Consider the following 15,460-nt stretch of genomic DNA (forward strand, 5'->3'; position numbering starts at 1 on the left):
TTGTATTTCCTTTCAGTATGGTCCATAAAGAGAATCCATGGAAAAGAAAGGTATTTTAAGACAGAATGAATTAATATAGTTTACAAAAGCCAATGAAACTATTGAAAGAACAGTCAGCATGATACATTTTAGAGAAACTGTGTCAATTCAGTAAGAAAAAACTACTGGCTTATTTATAGTTAAATTCACTTCCATTTATGCTACAGTATTTTCTGTCTTTCACAATACTGACACATAAATGACATGCTATTTTTTTTTTCAGATCTAAAACAATAAGGTACTGGATGTGCAACTAATGTAAGAAACTGCACTTTTGTAAAGCTGAAAAGCAAAGCACATATATAGAAGTTTCATGTCTACAAATGTTAACATATCTTACACCAACTTATTGAAATAAAATTATGCATTTCAAATGCTAAACTCTCTTTTATTAATACTGAAGTTCAGCTAAATTCTTCAAGCTTTTTGAGTTATCTCAATATTGCAAATAAAAATTATTCAAAAGTCATCATACCCCATCATAACGGAGACAACTTGCAAGTTATAAAGTACAAATTCCAGGAAAAGAAGAAGGGATTCAGTATGGAAACATACCTTTCATGTATAATGCAAAACAGTTCTTGGCAAACAAGGAACTAAGAGGCTTCTATTAAAAATTGCACACCAGTGCTTAGGTTTAAAAGGATATTCCATTGCTTTCAACCACCTCCTCATAATAGTGTAGCTAAGCTATGGCTAAATCTAAATAAAAATCAGTGGACAGAAATCTATGGGTCTTCTCAAATCACTACAAAGAAATGGAGGGTGTGAAATTCTGTCCCAGATGACAACCACAGCAACACCTCCCACACTGACTGCACTGAATCAGAATTTCACTCCAATTGCATCTGGTTAGGGACTGGATAGTTCTGATTTTTTAAAACTTTGAATTAAAAACTAATCCTTTAAGAACCTGATGCATACAGGTGATGATTTTGTTCTTCCAAATATTTATTAGCACAAATCTTCCTGCTCACACTGATAATCCCATCAGGTTCAAACCCAGAAAGAAATATTATGCTGCACTAAGGTTTTTACAGAGAAAAAGAAAGGTGGTCACAGATACTGATGGATGCAATGAAAACAGAGCAGAGCTTGGAGAAAACAAAAGAGCAGAAGGCTAAAGTGCTGAAGGAAAGAGATGAAAGCCTGAAATCACTGAAGAATGGGTGACATAGCCTCAAGATTGTGAGAAAAGGGCACCTCTGTCAGCACTGTTTTCTTTAGACAACAAATTGGGAGGGTATGAATGAGATGAAGGGAAGCCAGAAGGGGGGTGCCAGGAGGGGGGTGTTTTTAATCTGCACAAGTCCAATACTGAAGACCCTGTAAACACTGAAAAACATCAGCAAATGTTCATCAATAAAGAGGAGAGAGGATACTTTTAATGGAAAAGAATACAGAATACAAGATACCAAGAATACACGTGGAAGAGTAATGCAAGCTTTTTTAAAGAAAAAACAAATACAAGCTGATATTTGGCGGGGGGGGGGGGGGGGGCGGGGGGGAGGGGGGCGGGGAGGTCATTCATTTTTTGATAGCTACAGGCTTTTTATCTGGATCTGTGAAAACTAAAACAATGCACTTCAAGGTTTCTCCTTGCAATATTGGCATTTTGAACTGGTATGAGCAAAGGCACAGACTGTAATTTTCTACCTCTATTTTCTAATACAGTTATTAAAATCCTGAAATACCAGTTAGGTTCTGGCAATGTGTATGACAAAGCACAAATGAAAAATATACATGAATCTTGTTACAAGGTCCTGCATTTCCTCTAGGCAGGTATCAAAAAGACATACACGGAAGAATATAGATGGTTTCAGTTAATTATGTCCTATGGATAATATTTCAGAGGAAATCTTATTAACAAGAAATAACAAAATAAATAAAAAGGGCTGGGCTCACTAAGATTCAGAATATTTGATTACTAAAAGAAATGCTAGATTATGTGTTACAGTTCAGTACACTTCAAGGAAATGGTGAAAATTACCAAAAGGCAACTAAATGCTACAGTAGAGACTCTATATTTAAATCCTAGTCTAATATAAAGACAGAAAGGAAAGTAAGAATTCTCAGTGAATGTTTAAGTGTTGCAGTCAATCAGGTTAAAATTGAAGTCTTGTTTTTCTCCCGTGACTCCTAAGCATCTTGTTAGATGCAATATCAGCTAGTTAACAGCAGCCGTTCAAGTGGACAACAGAATATGGGGTTTCACTAAACATTCTCGAATACAATGAAAAATGGGAGCTTTCTCTTCAAACTTTGTACAAGCACCATCATACACAAGTATGACAGGAAGGAAGAAAAGCTGCAGTAAGATCCTGAGCCCTCTGGATGATCAGGACAATCAGATCCTGATCCACCTCAGGATGTGTGGATCAGTTCTACATCTATCCCAGCATGATACACCTGGAATAAATCAGTGCCTGCAAGTATACACGAATTAGCAGTCACTGAACCCGCTATTCTATAATGAAACAAGCTGATGGTTCTGTTGTGTGTTCAGTCATACAAAAGTGAGTCCTGCCCTGTTCTGCACAGTTCCTGGTCTTCTCAGTCGAGCATCTTGCAACGAGCGCCGCATGCACATTTACGAATTATATAAACTCACTTTTATTTTGATGGGCATGCCAGGAATTAAAAGGGACAAGCCTGTCTTCTAGGAGTGCCAAGGCAAAGGGAGATCCAGCTAAACTATAGCTGTTGTGGAACGTGCCTGGCTGCGGTGGGCACTGCTGTCCTCATGGCTGTTGTGGTGAGAAGTACACAACTGGCAGGGCAGGTGTCCACACTCCTGCAGCAACAGCCTCGGAAAACCACTTCATGGGTGAGAAGCCAGTAAGTCTCTGCATCACAAAAAATCTTCCTAAAGTCATCTGGGACTCAATGATCTTAAAGGTCTTTTCCAAACTAAATGATTTTATGACTCTATATTGGCCACTCCTTTCTACGGCGCAATGCATTCTGCCTTTCATTGCAGTACAGCTGGCACCCACGGAGCTCCTAAGTGGCAAAGGATGAGAATGAGGAGCAACAGGACGGGGAGGAGAGATGAGAACTGGTTGCTGAAAAAGCATAAAATAGGTCTCACAGTAGCAGCTGCCCATGTTCCCTGTGATACCCGAGGTTATTCAAGAAAGGGTCACAGAGTTAGTACTGGGGCATGCAGCTTCTGTGGTGTCACCGCTAATCAGATCCCATGAGCTCCAGTTTCTCCACCTGGAAAATGGAAAACTTAACTGTCTCTCATTATTTAAAGCTCCTTGAGCTCAGTGCTGGGGGCTAAGAAAGTTCTGTGAGATCTAGGTCTCAACGACGTTGTCCTGAAAAAGTAAAAATAAAATAAAATAAAAGTATAAAATCCTACAGTGTTAGTATCTCCTTTTTTAGAGTGTAAACTTATCGTTGAAATCTTGTTACTCCAAATTGACTCTGCAAGTACACAATTTAACAGACAATTCTTCCTTGTATATCCACAGGGCACAAGAGATAATCTCACAGCAAAACCTTCGAAGGAGGTTTATTAAGATTTTACATATTCCGACTACTAATAAGCTAATGAGAAAAAAGATTATTTAACTACATTTTTTTCCATAGTAGAAATTAGCGACAAAAATGCCCAAAGAAATCAACATTACATTCATCATGATGCAACAACAGCGATGCACTGGGATGAATATGGCTTGGAGGCTCAAGCATTTATAAGGATGCGTGTTATTTCAGGAAGGACTTCTGAATGCAATCTCCTTCCCATAATATAGGCAGAGTTATAGTTTTGCTTAGAGCCAAACTGTCATAAAATAGTTCATCCTAACACATAACCATTTGGCAACAGAATTATGGTATGTTACATAGCACAGAATAACAAAAGAGTATAATCTCACTGGGAGACTGCTGAATCAATTTTAAATTTTACACCTGAACTGTCTGGATTTAATTAGAGTGTCGCAGTATCTGAGTGTTGCTACTAATAAGAATATCACCAGTAAACAGATATCGATATTAGAGGAAAAACTCTACTATTTACTGCTTCTAACTAATCGCAATGCAGAGATATACACACGCCATTTAATCAGCATGTAGGAGGTGACAATTTTCACTAACTTAGAGGCAGCAGTTACTGCTCACTCATACACAGAGTATCGCAGGCCGGAGTTTGTTCCCAACTTTCTACTGTTCTTCTGAAAAAGCTGAAATAAATCCACGCTTTTCAAAAAATCATCATCAACTCCTTATAAAATAACTACCATCTTAATTATCTCACTGGTGCTTTCAGCAATGTTTACTTCCCGAAATGCACACTTTAAAAGGTGACTGGTGTTGAGGGGTGACATTTCTGAAGCTGCCATCCTGAAATACCTTCAACAGTTTGATTTGCAAAATCACAACTTTGAAATCCTCTCCCAGCTGTCACTATACCTCAAACCTAATATTAATCATCAGCTTTAAGAAGAAAACATTACATTCATCTAAACAAAGTAGTATTTTGTAAATAATTAGTAAGGAAATTAATAGTAGAGGGCAAACAGTAGTGGCAGCAAAGAGCTTCCTTATTTATTTTCCTTAAAACCCATCCACTTTTCAAGCAAAACCTACGTATGAATGTCATGCTATTAGCTTAATAATACTTAGGTTAATATTTGTACTAAGCCTCTGAATCTGCTACTGTAAACATGGCTTTTCCTAAATCTGCAACAATCTGATTATGCTTTGTCCTTACACAGTTCATAAATCTCCCCTTGATAAACCCGACTCCAGAGCTGTTCTTAGGTCCCTATAACACAGTGCAGAACATTTCTTTTATTCAGGATTTAGATGAATGGAGTCTCCAAGAAGCCAGTTGTCCCTACGTAATAAAATCCAGATCCCATCTCCCCTTTCTCCAAGCATTTTTTATGTCTAAATGATTAATGCAAAAGGAATCCTTTAAAATCAGCATAACTTATTGATATTTTTTAACATTGGCCTGATTAACTTTACCATAGATGACACTATTCATCTGTCAATAATATAATATTAACAACAGTGGAAGCCGTGTAATTAAAAAGAAAAGAAACACCTGCTGCAACATCAGAATATTGCTGGCTATGCATTGGAATTTCAACATACTCATCACACAAAGTCTATAAGGTCAATTTTATATAAGATGGGCTTCAAGTTCCTTAGCCAGTCGTGACAACTGCAATTAAATATTCACATAAAACAGTCCTGAAGTTTCCCTAGGTTTTTGACCAAAGCAGCACAAACATGACCCTGTTCTGTAGACAGGCCCTTAACCCTGAATAACCATTCATTCCTGAATACTAAACCCAGAGATTTTCATGTTTCGGGTTGTTTTTTTTTTATCCAGGTTGTCAAAAAATAGCCAAGGTCAGAAGTCGACATCACACACCTGGATGCCATTCTGCCTTTTTTTATATGAAAATTACTACTGTAAAGATCCCACTACTGCTGGCTTCAGGCTGAGACAGAGCAAGACCCTTTTTGTCTGGATATGCTGCTTCTTGTCTGGTTTCACACAGGGATGATACCAACAGAAAACAATGAAGAGAAACAGCACAAGGAAGACTCATGCCAAGTAGAAATGATGTTACAACAGAAAGGAAACATCTCCTGGCTTAAGCGAAAAACCAGAGGAGATAGTCGAGGAAAGTTCCTTGAGTTTTTATACAGATATAAAGAAAAATATTTTTTTCTGTAGAAACTGATTATGATCTACTCACCTTAAAACCTCATTCCTGCCAACATTTACACAGTAACAGACTGGAGCAAGCAAGCAAACACAAAAATCCAAATTAAAGCTAATGTAATCTGAGTAAATGGGTAAAGCCAAAGTTGCAAAATAATGTTATCCTTCTTTAGCATAAGAAAGTAGGATATATTCCCAAAGAATCAAATAATGCACTCCTGCAGAAAACAGATAACTAAACAGTGAGACAATATAGAAATATTTTGAATTATTATTCCACTCAGCTCTCGCTCTTACCTAGGCGAGTCAAGAGGCCTGGTTTCCAAAGGATGTCAAACAAAAAACCTGTCACAGGTAATAATCAGTGTTTCACTTGCATTTCAATACACAGGGAGAGAATCAGACTTTTGGTTGTTGAGAGAACATTCTAGAATTCTTAGTGATAACGGCCAACAAATATTAGTTAGAGAAACTGTAATAAACTTACAGAAAGAATTGCAATTTGCTATGCATTTGCAAAGCAACAAAAAATAAATCTACATTTTATTCATTTAGGCTTTTAATAATGATTACAATAATTTATTGCTGAATATAAAACCTTTGTACCTTCTGTACTGCAACATATACTGAAATTAATATGAAACCTACCTTCACCTTTCCCTTCACCTGCCCTTCACATTTTAAAAGCCACAATAGTGTTGGAAATCCATCCTAATAATGACATTTAATTATCGTATCAAGAATCCCATCTTTGGCCCTAGTATCATTGACTTTGTGCAGATCACAAGATAAATTAACACTCCCAGTTTGCAAGTTCTTATCTACCATCCTGTTCCTGTATGGATACAATTTTAATTCTCAAGACCAAATTATGCAGCACTACTTCTGCCTCAAAGAAATATAAACTGAGTGAGATGAAAAGGGCAATAATTTGACTGTTGCTTAGCTGCCACCAATTCACCAGCTTGCTAGCCCAGTTTACAAATGAGTGTAAAATGGCACATAAAAATTAGGGTAAACTTTTGGAGATGAAAGACACCTGCTTTCTCCTTTCTGATACAAATGAAGGACATAAAAAATATCTACATGACCTGCCAAAATCAGTCCTCAATCAAATCAACTAATAATTTGATAATATACTATAAGCAATAGTTAGAACTACTGCTAGTATAGGAGTAATATAGTAATAGTAATACTATTATAACATTTCTCCCAAATTGCTAGTTGTAGGTAGTAACAGAATTATTCTAGCTGGACCAACTCCGTTCTCGGAATAAGTCCTTGGCTTGTGTACAGACAGAAGCTGGATCTCCTTGATTGAATTATAAAAACACCAATACCACTCTACAGCTCTGAAAGGTATTTTTTCTGCTTTCATGCTGCTGAAGGAATGCTTCATCAGATGCTCTGAGGCATACAGATTGCTACACATTGCAGCAAATGGACCTTGTTCGAAACCTGTAAATGAATGAAACACTCTAGAACAGAATGGAAAAATTTAGCTTTGGTCAAAGCCTTTAACAGACATCACCTTTAATGTGGTCATTCAGGTGAGCAGAGATGTACGTGGTGCTCATCCCAATATTTATATATGCATATCCAGCATTTTTTTTTTCTTTAAGAAAACACATTCTGCTTCTCAATGATGTAGAGGAGTATTACTGCAGTTCTGTCTCTCCAGAAAGAGGTCATACGCATTACCTAGTGCGGACCTATCCCCAGTGAACAGGCTACCGTGGCACTAACCAGAGTCAGTAGAAGTAGCCCACCAGAAGCATTTGACCTCTTCCCACATTGGGAGGAACCAATTACATCTTCTATTTTGCCCCCTACTTTACTTGAAAGGAAAACATTCCTGCTTAAAATCCCAGTCCCTTCTTGCTTATGGTTCTTTTTCTGTCATAATGGTTCTCAGTATCTGCCAACTCCTTTAGGTCCCAGGATTCACACCAAGGAACACTTGTGGGTGTAGATACCTTTTACAAATAGAGTTTTTTTCTTCTTTTTGAACTATGTATAGCATTTTGGCTTTTTCAGTAAGTTTCAGAAAGTGCTACATTACTATTCTGACATTTTTAGGGGAATAATATGAATAAGCCACACATTCTTAACGATACAGAAAGTAAAGCCCTCAGTGAAACAAATGCTTCAGCCAAGACTAGAGGAAGCCTGTTATCTGCTGACCTTCAGTGATATTCTTTTAACATCTCCAAATGGTTGCAGCTGCCATGGTTTCTTTTACAGGTCAACAACCTTTTTTGATTAAGTGTTAAAAGAATCTTTCTCGTTACTTTTGGAAGGCTGAATTTCTCCAAGGTTTGTTAATTTAAATGAACATTTGAGTTTCCTTTTTTTTTAAAGGCTGTTATTTTCTACATCCATCTTCTGAACTTAGAACAGAAGATCCCTTTAACTCCTTTAATCTTCTTGTTAGCCATACACATCTGTCCTTGTAAGAATCTTGCAGAGTAGCAAGTAACACAGCTGACAATTTGAAACGAACATGCAATCTTTAGTTTCAAAGTCCCATTTTAGGATCCTCAGCTTTAAAGAACAGTTTTCTCCCTTGACTTTTGAAACATTTTAATTCTGACAACACTGGAAACTGTGATTATACTAATAGCATTAAAAATTTTGAAATTATACTACTGTTATGTATTAACAGAGATGCTAGCCCAAACAGAATCCTCAAATAGAAGCGAGCATCTGAAGGGAACACACACCCACAGAGAACACAAGGAAGGAGAACGTTGCAGAAGCAAACTCAAACAAAGCCAGCAGCACAGTTTTCCTGTTATTTGTCTTGTTGCAAACAGGAAAAGAGAAAGTGTCTTGGTACAACAGCCAGTACTTTACTGGTGCCAACAGTTTCAGATTCATTCCTACTGACCCACAAAAGCCGCTAATACAGACACAGGCACTGAAAACTGAGCTGGCAGTACGACTGGATCCACAGGTTTTGCTTGCTTGCAGGTAAGAGTATCCTCATCTGCACTACAGCTTACCTTTTTAAAATAAAAAATGACATGTCTCATCAGGTCACATAATTCACCAAGAGTAAGCAAGCTCCAGACTGGTAAAAAGAAAGTGGAAAGGACAGAGCAACACTGTAACTATTTGCATTTGAGACATTCACTGTTTAAAACTGCTTAAGCCACCAAGGGGCAGCCATTCATCGGGCAGCTGAGAAGTTCACAAATACAAAAGAATTTTTTTTTTTTTTTTCCCAAGAGGTCTGTGATTGAGGAGGCTGAACTGAATGAAGGACTCTGTGTATAATCCAGGCAATAAGAGAGAGTGACATAAAATGGAATTTACTAATTAAAAACCAGTTGATCCAGTCCAGCCCCCAGACAGAAGGCCTCTGGCAGCAGGAGAGCTCTATCCCGGATCAAATCACGGGCAACCTAGGAAGGGCAGTGGGGGCTGGCGGAGGGATGCAGCCCAGCAGTACTTCTCTACAGCATGAGGGGGACACTTGGTTCTGATTTCCTCTTAGAGGACAAATACAGGCAACTAAGTATATGAGAAAACAGAAATAAAACGCAAGCATGTACAGCACATACAGCACAAGTATACAGAGCTCGTGTGCTGTGCGTATAGTATGATTTTTTATTTATATTTATGAGTTTGTATTTATAGCATGTTTTGATATAAGAACCTGCACCCTCTGTTTTTTATACTAAAAAAAATGAACCAGTGATGTTTTGTCTTGATGTTTTCTTAACAAACTTATAATTAGGTGAAGGGCTCTACCAATTAGATTGTTCCAACACAGCAGCAACTTGCTTGTCAAGACAAATTACTAATAATGAGTGAAGCTTTGCCATCGCTTATTTCTCTACTGCCTCATAAGTTATCAAAGAAAGAACAAATCTTCTGAAGATGTACAAGTTGCAAGCAAGTCCCTCCATCAGTTGCATTTTGGCTTATGACAAGCCAGCACAAACTCTGGGATGGTTTACAAACAACACACAACTATATGAACACATGTGAAAAAACTAAAATGTATCACTGTGATGCTTATCTAGCAACTACTTACCTTTCAACCTTAGAATGAAAGTTACAGTAAAACTAAAATACCTTGAATGCTACTTTTCCTTCCCCAGGATTACTCAAAAAGTTGTTGAGTACTTTGCATGAGTTTAACAGAAAATAAGCACAAATAGCATATTCAGTTAATTTAACTAGGCATTAAAATAAAGCAACACATTAAGTAAAAAACAGGCATAGAAATACAGAATCAGAATAAAGCCCACACACAGCTCAAGAAATTAGACCCGTAAGTACCACCTGCTTGCTAGTGGGACTCGTGGCTTTGACTACTACATCACAAATCAGATGGTGCAGACACTGAGATATGTGAATAATGATGATGATGCTACTTCAAACACACCTATAGAGAAGTAATTCTGGAAGTAGAAATACTGATAGCACTTGTATTTGGAGAAACTTACTGGAAGCCCAAACAGCTGTCCCACTCTACAAAAGACCTTGCCTTCACTGAGATACACTGAAATATTCAGAATTGCACAAATTAAAGTAAAAAAAAAAATCATTGAAGTACAAATGCAAATCAAAGAGTTGTATGCTGATACAGTTATTAGCAATTTGCAAAGCCTCCTTTGTGAGCTATATACACAGAAGAAATATGTTCTTTGCCTTGTTTTCCTGCTGATGGTTACTAAGATTCATCTTCTATATATACTTTGTTAAACTTAATCAGTTGCTAAGTAATAAAATAGATTGATCGGGGGGGGGGGGGGGGGGGGGGGTGTCCCTTAGAATGACAGAAAGGTAGGAAATGACATCTCTAGTCCAGGCTCCTGCTTGAAGCAGGACTGTTGCCAACACTAGAACATATCAGCAGCCATGGCTTTCTCAAGCCAACTCTTGGAAACCCCAAAGAATGGATTTTCCGTCATCTCTCTGGGTACCAGCTTCTGGGCTGCACCATCATCCTTGTGATATAGTGTTTTCTGGTGTCCAGTCTGCACCTCCTAAGCTACATTTTGTGGCTGCAGTCCCGTTTTATCAGCTACCACTATCAGAAAGAGTTTGGCTCCATCACCTTTGTAAACCCCTTAAGAGTAGTTATAGCTCTGCTGCAGTCCCCCTTCAGTCTCCTTTTTGTGGGCAACTACATAAGACCAGCTTCCTCAATGTCCCTTCCTAGGTCGTGTGTCCTATGACCCTACTCATTTTGGTAGCCACCTGCTAGATCCTCTCTGGCTTCCCAAAACCCATTTGGACATGGGAGGCCCAAGACTGGAGATCGTTTGTCAGGTGTAGCCTCACCAGCACCAAGTGAAGGGAGGACAACCCACTTCCCTTGCACCTGCTGGCCATAGTTCTCCCAGTGTAGCCCAGTATGTTGGTTTCCTTCTTTGCGATGACTGCACGTGGCTGGCTCATATTCAACTAGCTTTGTCAGCAGGGCTGCAATTCAGCTGGTTTCCAGCCTGTACCGATACATGGGGTTATCTACCCCAGGACAGAATGACGATCTTCACAGATGTGTCTCCAGGTTTTGTTGTTGCTTTACCCCCTGCTCATACCAGGTTTTTCTCAAGCTCCCCATCCCATGCCTTTCCCTCATACTTTATTTTCAAAAGTTTCAACTACAAATACATAGCTGAGTAACTGCACATCCAGAAAGATGACGAAAATGCATCAAGCCAGGCCAGGAATTAGTTTATATTTTTATGCGTCTCTGAATATGGGGTTAATTGACTATATTAAAGTGAGAGTTAGCATATATTTATCATATAAGTTACCTGGAAACTGTCATTGATCACTTTGGTAACTTGTTCTACCTGCCTAAGCCAGTACTGAAACACTGACTGATGGGAGTCAGTGAGTACTTTTTATTGACTACTAATGTATATTCTTCCCATGACCTCTAGCTCTATAGTAACTACATGGAATATAAAAAATAACGTAAGAACAGTTTACTTTGGCACTATTTTAACTGATTAAAAGCATGCTTTCAGAAAACTCAGAAAAGATAGCTAGAAGGGTATTTAGCATAATGAAGCAGATATCTAAAGATGGGATATTAAAAAAACTAAACAACAGTCCTGGATTTCTTACTTCACCGGTTTTTGGACTTTCCATTTGAGGATCCAAAATGAATAATGCCATAAACACCGCAAAGCCTAAGAGACTGAAGCCATCATTCTGTGGTCTGAGAGTAGATTTTATTTTGTAATTTTATACACACTTTACAACTTGCTGCAGAGGTTCCACACTATTATCAGTTCGTGTTCTTAGCATAGAAGAAATAAATTCTGCCAGTTATATATATATATATGATGAATTTCCATCACAGTATCTGGATGAAGTAGTATTAAGAGTAAGCTCAAGAGAAAGGCAATGATTTTTTCTAAGACACTAGTTCAGTGACCATCTTCACTAAGCAAAGCAGATACGTCAGAAAACCGTTTTGAAATATGGAGGTGGGGGGGAGGTAGATCTTGCATTCGAGCTGCAATTCATCTTCGTTAGCATATGACTAATCACTCTGACAGAAGGAACTGGAGCCATTTGATGCTGTGTAGGTTCCAGTATACAAGTGCGATGTATTAAGGGCCTTTATAGTTGTATATCAAGAGGAACTGTCTGGAATAGCAGAGTTCAGGAGTAAGCAAACAGGCTGTAACCCACCTTTCTGCTTGCCAGCTTCTGTGTTCTCCAGGGGACCTGCATTAAGTTCTTCTGACATTCTAACAATCTTTAAGATTTTAAAAAGATATTGATGCCAGTATAAGCACCCACAGGAAGAGCATGATTTGTATGGAAAACAGCTGAAAGTAAGAAACATTTTGGCAATTCTCACAGCCCCAGTTTTTCTGACCTTCCCTTCAGCAGAAAGGTTTCCCTGTCCACTCTGATTACCAGGTTATGCAGACCCGCTGCAGGCAGTGGTGGTAGTTTGAACTGAGTTGAATTGCTCAGCAATGGCATCTTTACATTTGTACAGACTCTGGGAACCAGTCTGAGGTCAGTATGGCTCTGGCTCACACCAGTGTCATATATAGCATAGCACTATTGTACCATATGAAGACATATAGACAATGTTTGTGATTGCAGCACTGATTACAGAGTTCATTTAGCAGTCTCGGTGGAAAAGTTGAATAGGTTTTGGTATTTTCCACTGACACTGGAAAGCCAAGCGATCTTACTACCCATGTCAATATTGCCTGGCTCACTGAAAATTTCCTTGGCTAGAAGAGCTTTCTGCTCAGCTGCTCTGCCGTTGTGTCAGCATTCCTCTGCTATGGATGGATACAAGAGGCGTTGCTTGTTGTGCCCGGAGAGTCCTTCACTGACGACCCTTTGCTATGCAGGTAACAAAACTAATTATCCCCTGTTAGTACACGTTGGAGGTTCTGTGTGTTTGGTTTTCCCAGTTTCTTTGGCGCTTCTGCTTTCTGCAGCTTTAGAAATGTGTACACCCTTCTTTTTGTACCTCTCCCCAGAGGGTACAGACAGCACCTTCCCCCTCTAACAAACCACATCTTCAACACAGGCATTAACATCTGCAGCACTGAGAAAGCTGCTTCCAGTTATGATGTCCCCTCCCAAGACAAAAAGGGTCCTAAAGGAAAAGGACCAAAAGTTCCTATAATTCTTCGGTTTCCTTGGTTGTAAAGATTCACTGAGGTATATTATACATGCCATTTATAGCAAAGAGTAGAATTCTGGAGGCTCATCCATTTCCGACAAAGAAAAGGCTTACCATGCAGTTACTGCAACCATCTGTACTGCAGAATGGACTACTGGGCTAACAAATGAGGCCATCCTTTACGGCACTTGGGCACCATTCCAGCTTGCTTGCTCTGCTCACCCCATCAAGCCACCCATCACCTGGGGACAGATAACGCTGCTTTCCAAAAGCCAAGACTTCCCTTACATTTTCAGAAAACTTGATGATGAGGTCTGTAACATCCCCTTAAGAGGACTATTGCACACGTGTATAATGCTATAATCTAGTCATTGCAAAAAACAAAAGTAGCGAAATATCTGTTGCCTTTTACCAAGCCATACTAAGCAGCAGACTTCCATGCCAACAGATGTGGTACTAAAAACAGATTGCAGCAAGAAAACAAGATCAACACGTACCTGACACAACACAGAGATCAGGCAAACGAACTAAAATGCCAAGAGTCTATAAATACTGCTTAACTAAGATACTGCAATTTATTGCACAACTATTTTAAGCATCGCTGGGGGAAATTTGATAATATCTTACTGTAAACCAACAGAAAATCAGACATTTTGAACATTAAACTGCAACATTTATTCTCTGTTCTTGTTGTTATGATAAAGTAGAAAAATACTTAAGTTTTTGTTTAGTACTTGTCAGGGTGATAACATAAACACCGTAAGAGGAAGATCCAGTGAGAAATCAATTTCCATACGCAATTTGCTGCAGTGAGATCACCAAAGTACAACACTTCCATTAAAAGCTGAAAGCCATTCCTGTATTACCAATGACAAAACATTCATCATCAAAATCAGCTGGGATATCTGCAAAGTTTTGAAGCAGGGCTTCACACAATCAAGAGCCATAATTTGCATTTACAAGAAATAAAGGCATCCTTTCCTTACTTTGATGTACTAAGTGAGAAGTTAACAAGATAGTAACTTCAAAGATACCTTATTTCACTGAAGGACCTTCAATTATGCTATTGACTGGACAAGGAATCGTCTTCCCAGCAGTCTCCAGTTATTGGGTGGCACACTTTTAAGCCATCTGTGCTCATAAAAGCTACAGACCCCTTTGTGTAAAAAAAAAAAAAAAAAAAGGGAAGAAAAACTTGTTGTCCGTTAAAATTATCCTGTAAAACCGTTTTGTTCCTCCTCTATTTAATGCAGTCTTTTTGATCTCTATGTTTCTGTAGAGAATAAAACACTTTTTTTATCACCACTGTTGCAGTTGATTTCATATATGCACATTCGAGTTAAAGCTCACAAGATACAGTAATTTTAGCCTTACGGGCTAAAAGAACAACCTAAAAGTCATGTGCTGCTACACCTGTTAGACAAGTTATGTTTTCCTGCAGTCAGTGAAGCCAAGGGAACAAACCATCTAGTCCTAAGGAGCCTTTATATATAAAGTTACAAGAAAAAGCAATTCATACGTGCTATTCAGCAATCCAGAGAGACATAAATTCACAAGAAACACCATGTGGGTTGAAAGTTCTATGGAGTCTTTACGACAAAAGAGGATTAAAATTCATTGTTTTAAATTCTGTAATCTGCATTATCGTAATTCATTTTTGATGTTAAAAGCCTTAAAATTTTAAAAATATATTTCACAACATTTAAAAAATAAATGCTGTACTGTGAGATCAAAGACATTTCATGGATTAGTGCTGTTCACAATACTCTGTTCCTGCCCTTCTGGTTTCAAAGTACTAATTTCTCACAATCATTTCCCAATTCATTATTTCTCATACGTGAAAGCAGCCAGACTCAAGGTGCTGTGTCATCTGAATTACTACACTAGCAACTGCAAATCCTTCCATGCCACGGTAACCTGGTGCCTGGAGAGATCATCTTCGATTATAAAAATTAAAAATATCCTACAACCATTTGCACATCACATACTAGTGACATGTGTCTGCTTCCTCAGGGAGCAGGACCACCAGCCACACACCAAGACACAGTGTGGGTTTATACAGTTTATCCAACATGGCTTCATAAAGGGAAAATGTATTTTTCACT

The 15,460-nt window shown here is 38.4% G+C and overlaps 1 protein-coding gene across 1 annotated transcript in view; it reads right to left on the minus strand.

Moving 5' to 3' along the window:
* Positions 1–15,460, minus strand: part of SPAG16 (sperm associated antigen 16) — a 412,452-nt gene that overhangs the window by 231,896 nt on the left and 165,096 nt on the right. The gene's annotated exons all lie outside the window — the stretch shown is intronic.

The sequence above is a fragment of the Falco punctatus genome, assembly GCF_963210335.1.
Source record: "Falco punctatus genome assembly, chromosome: 8".
Lineage (NCBI taxonomy): Eukaryota > Metazoa > Chordata > Aves > Falconiformes > Falconidae > Falco > Falco punctatus.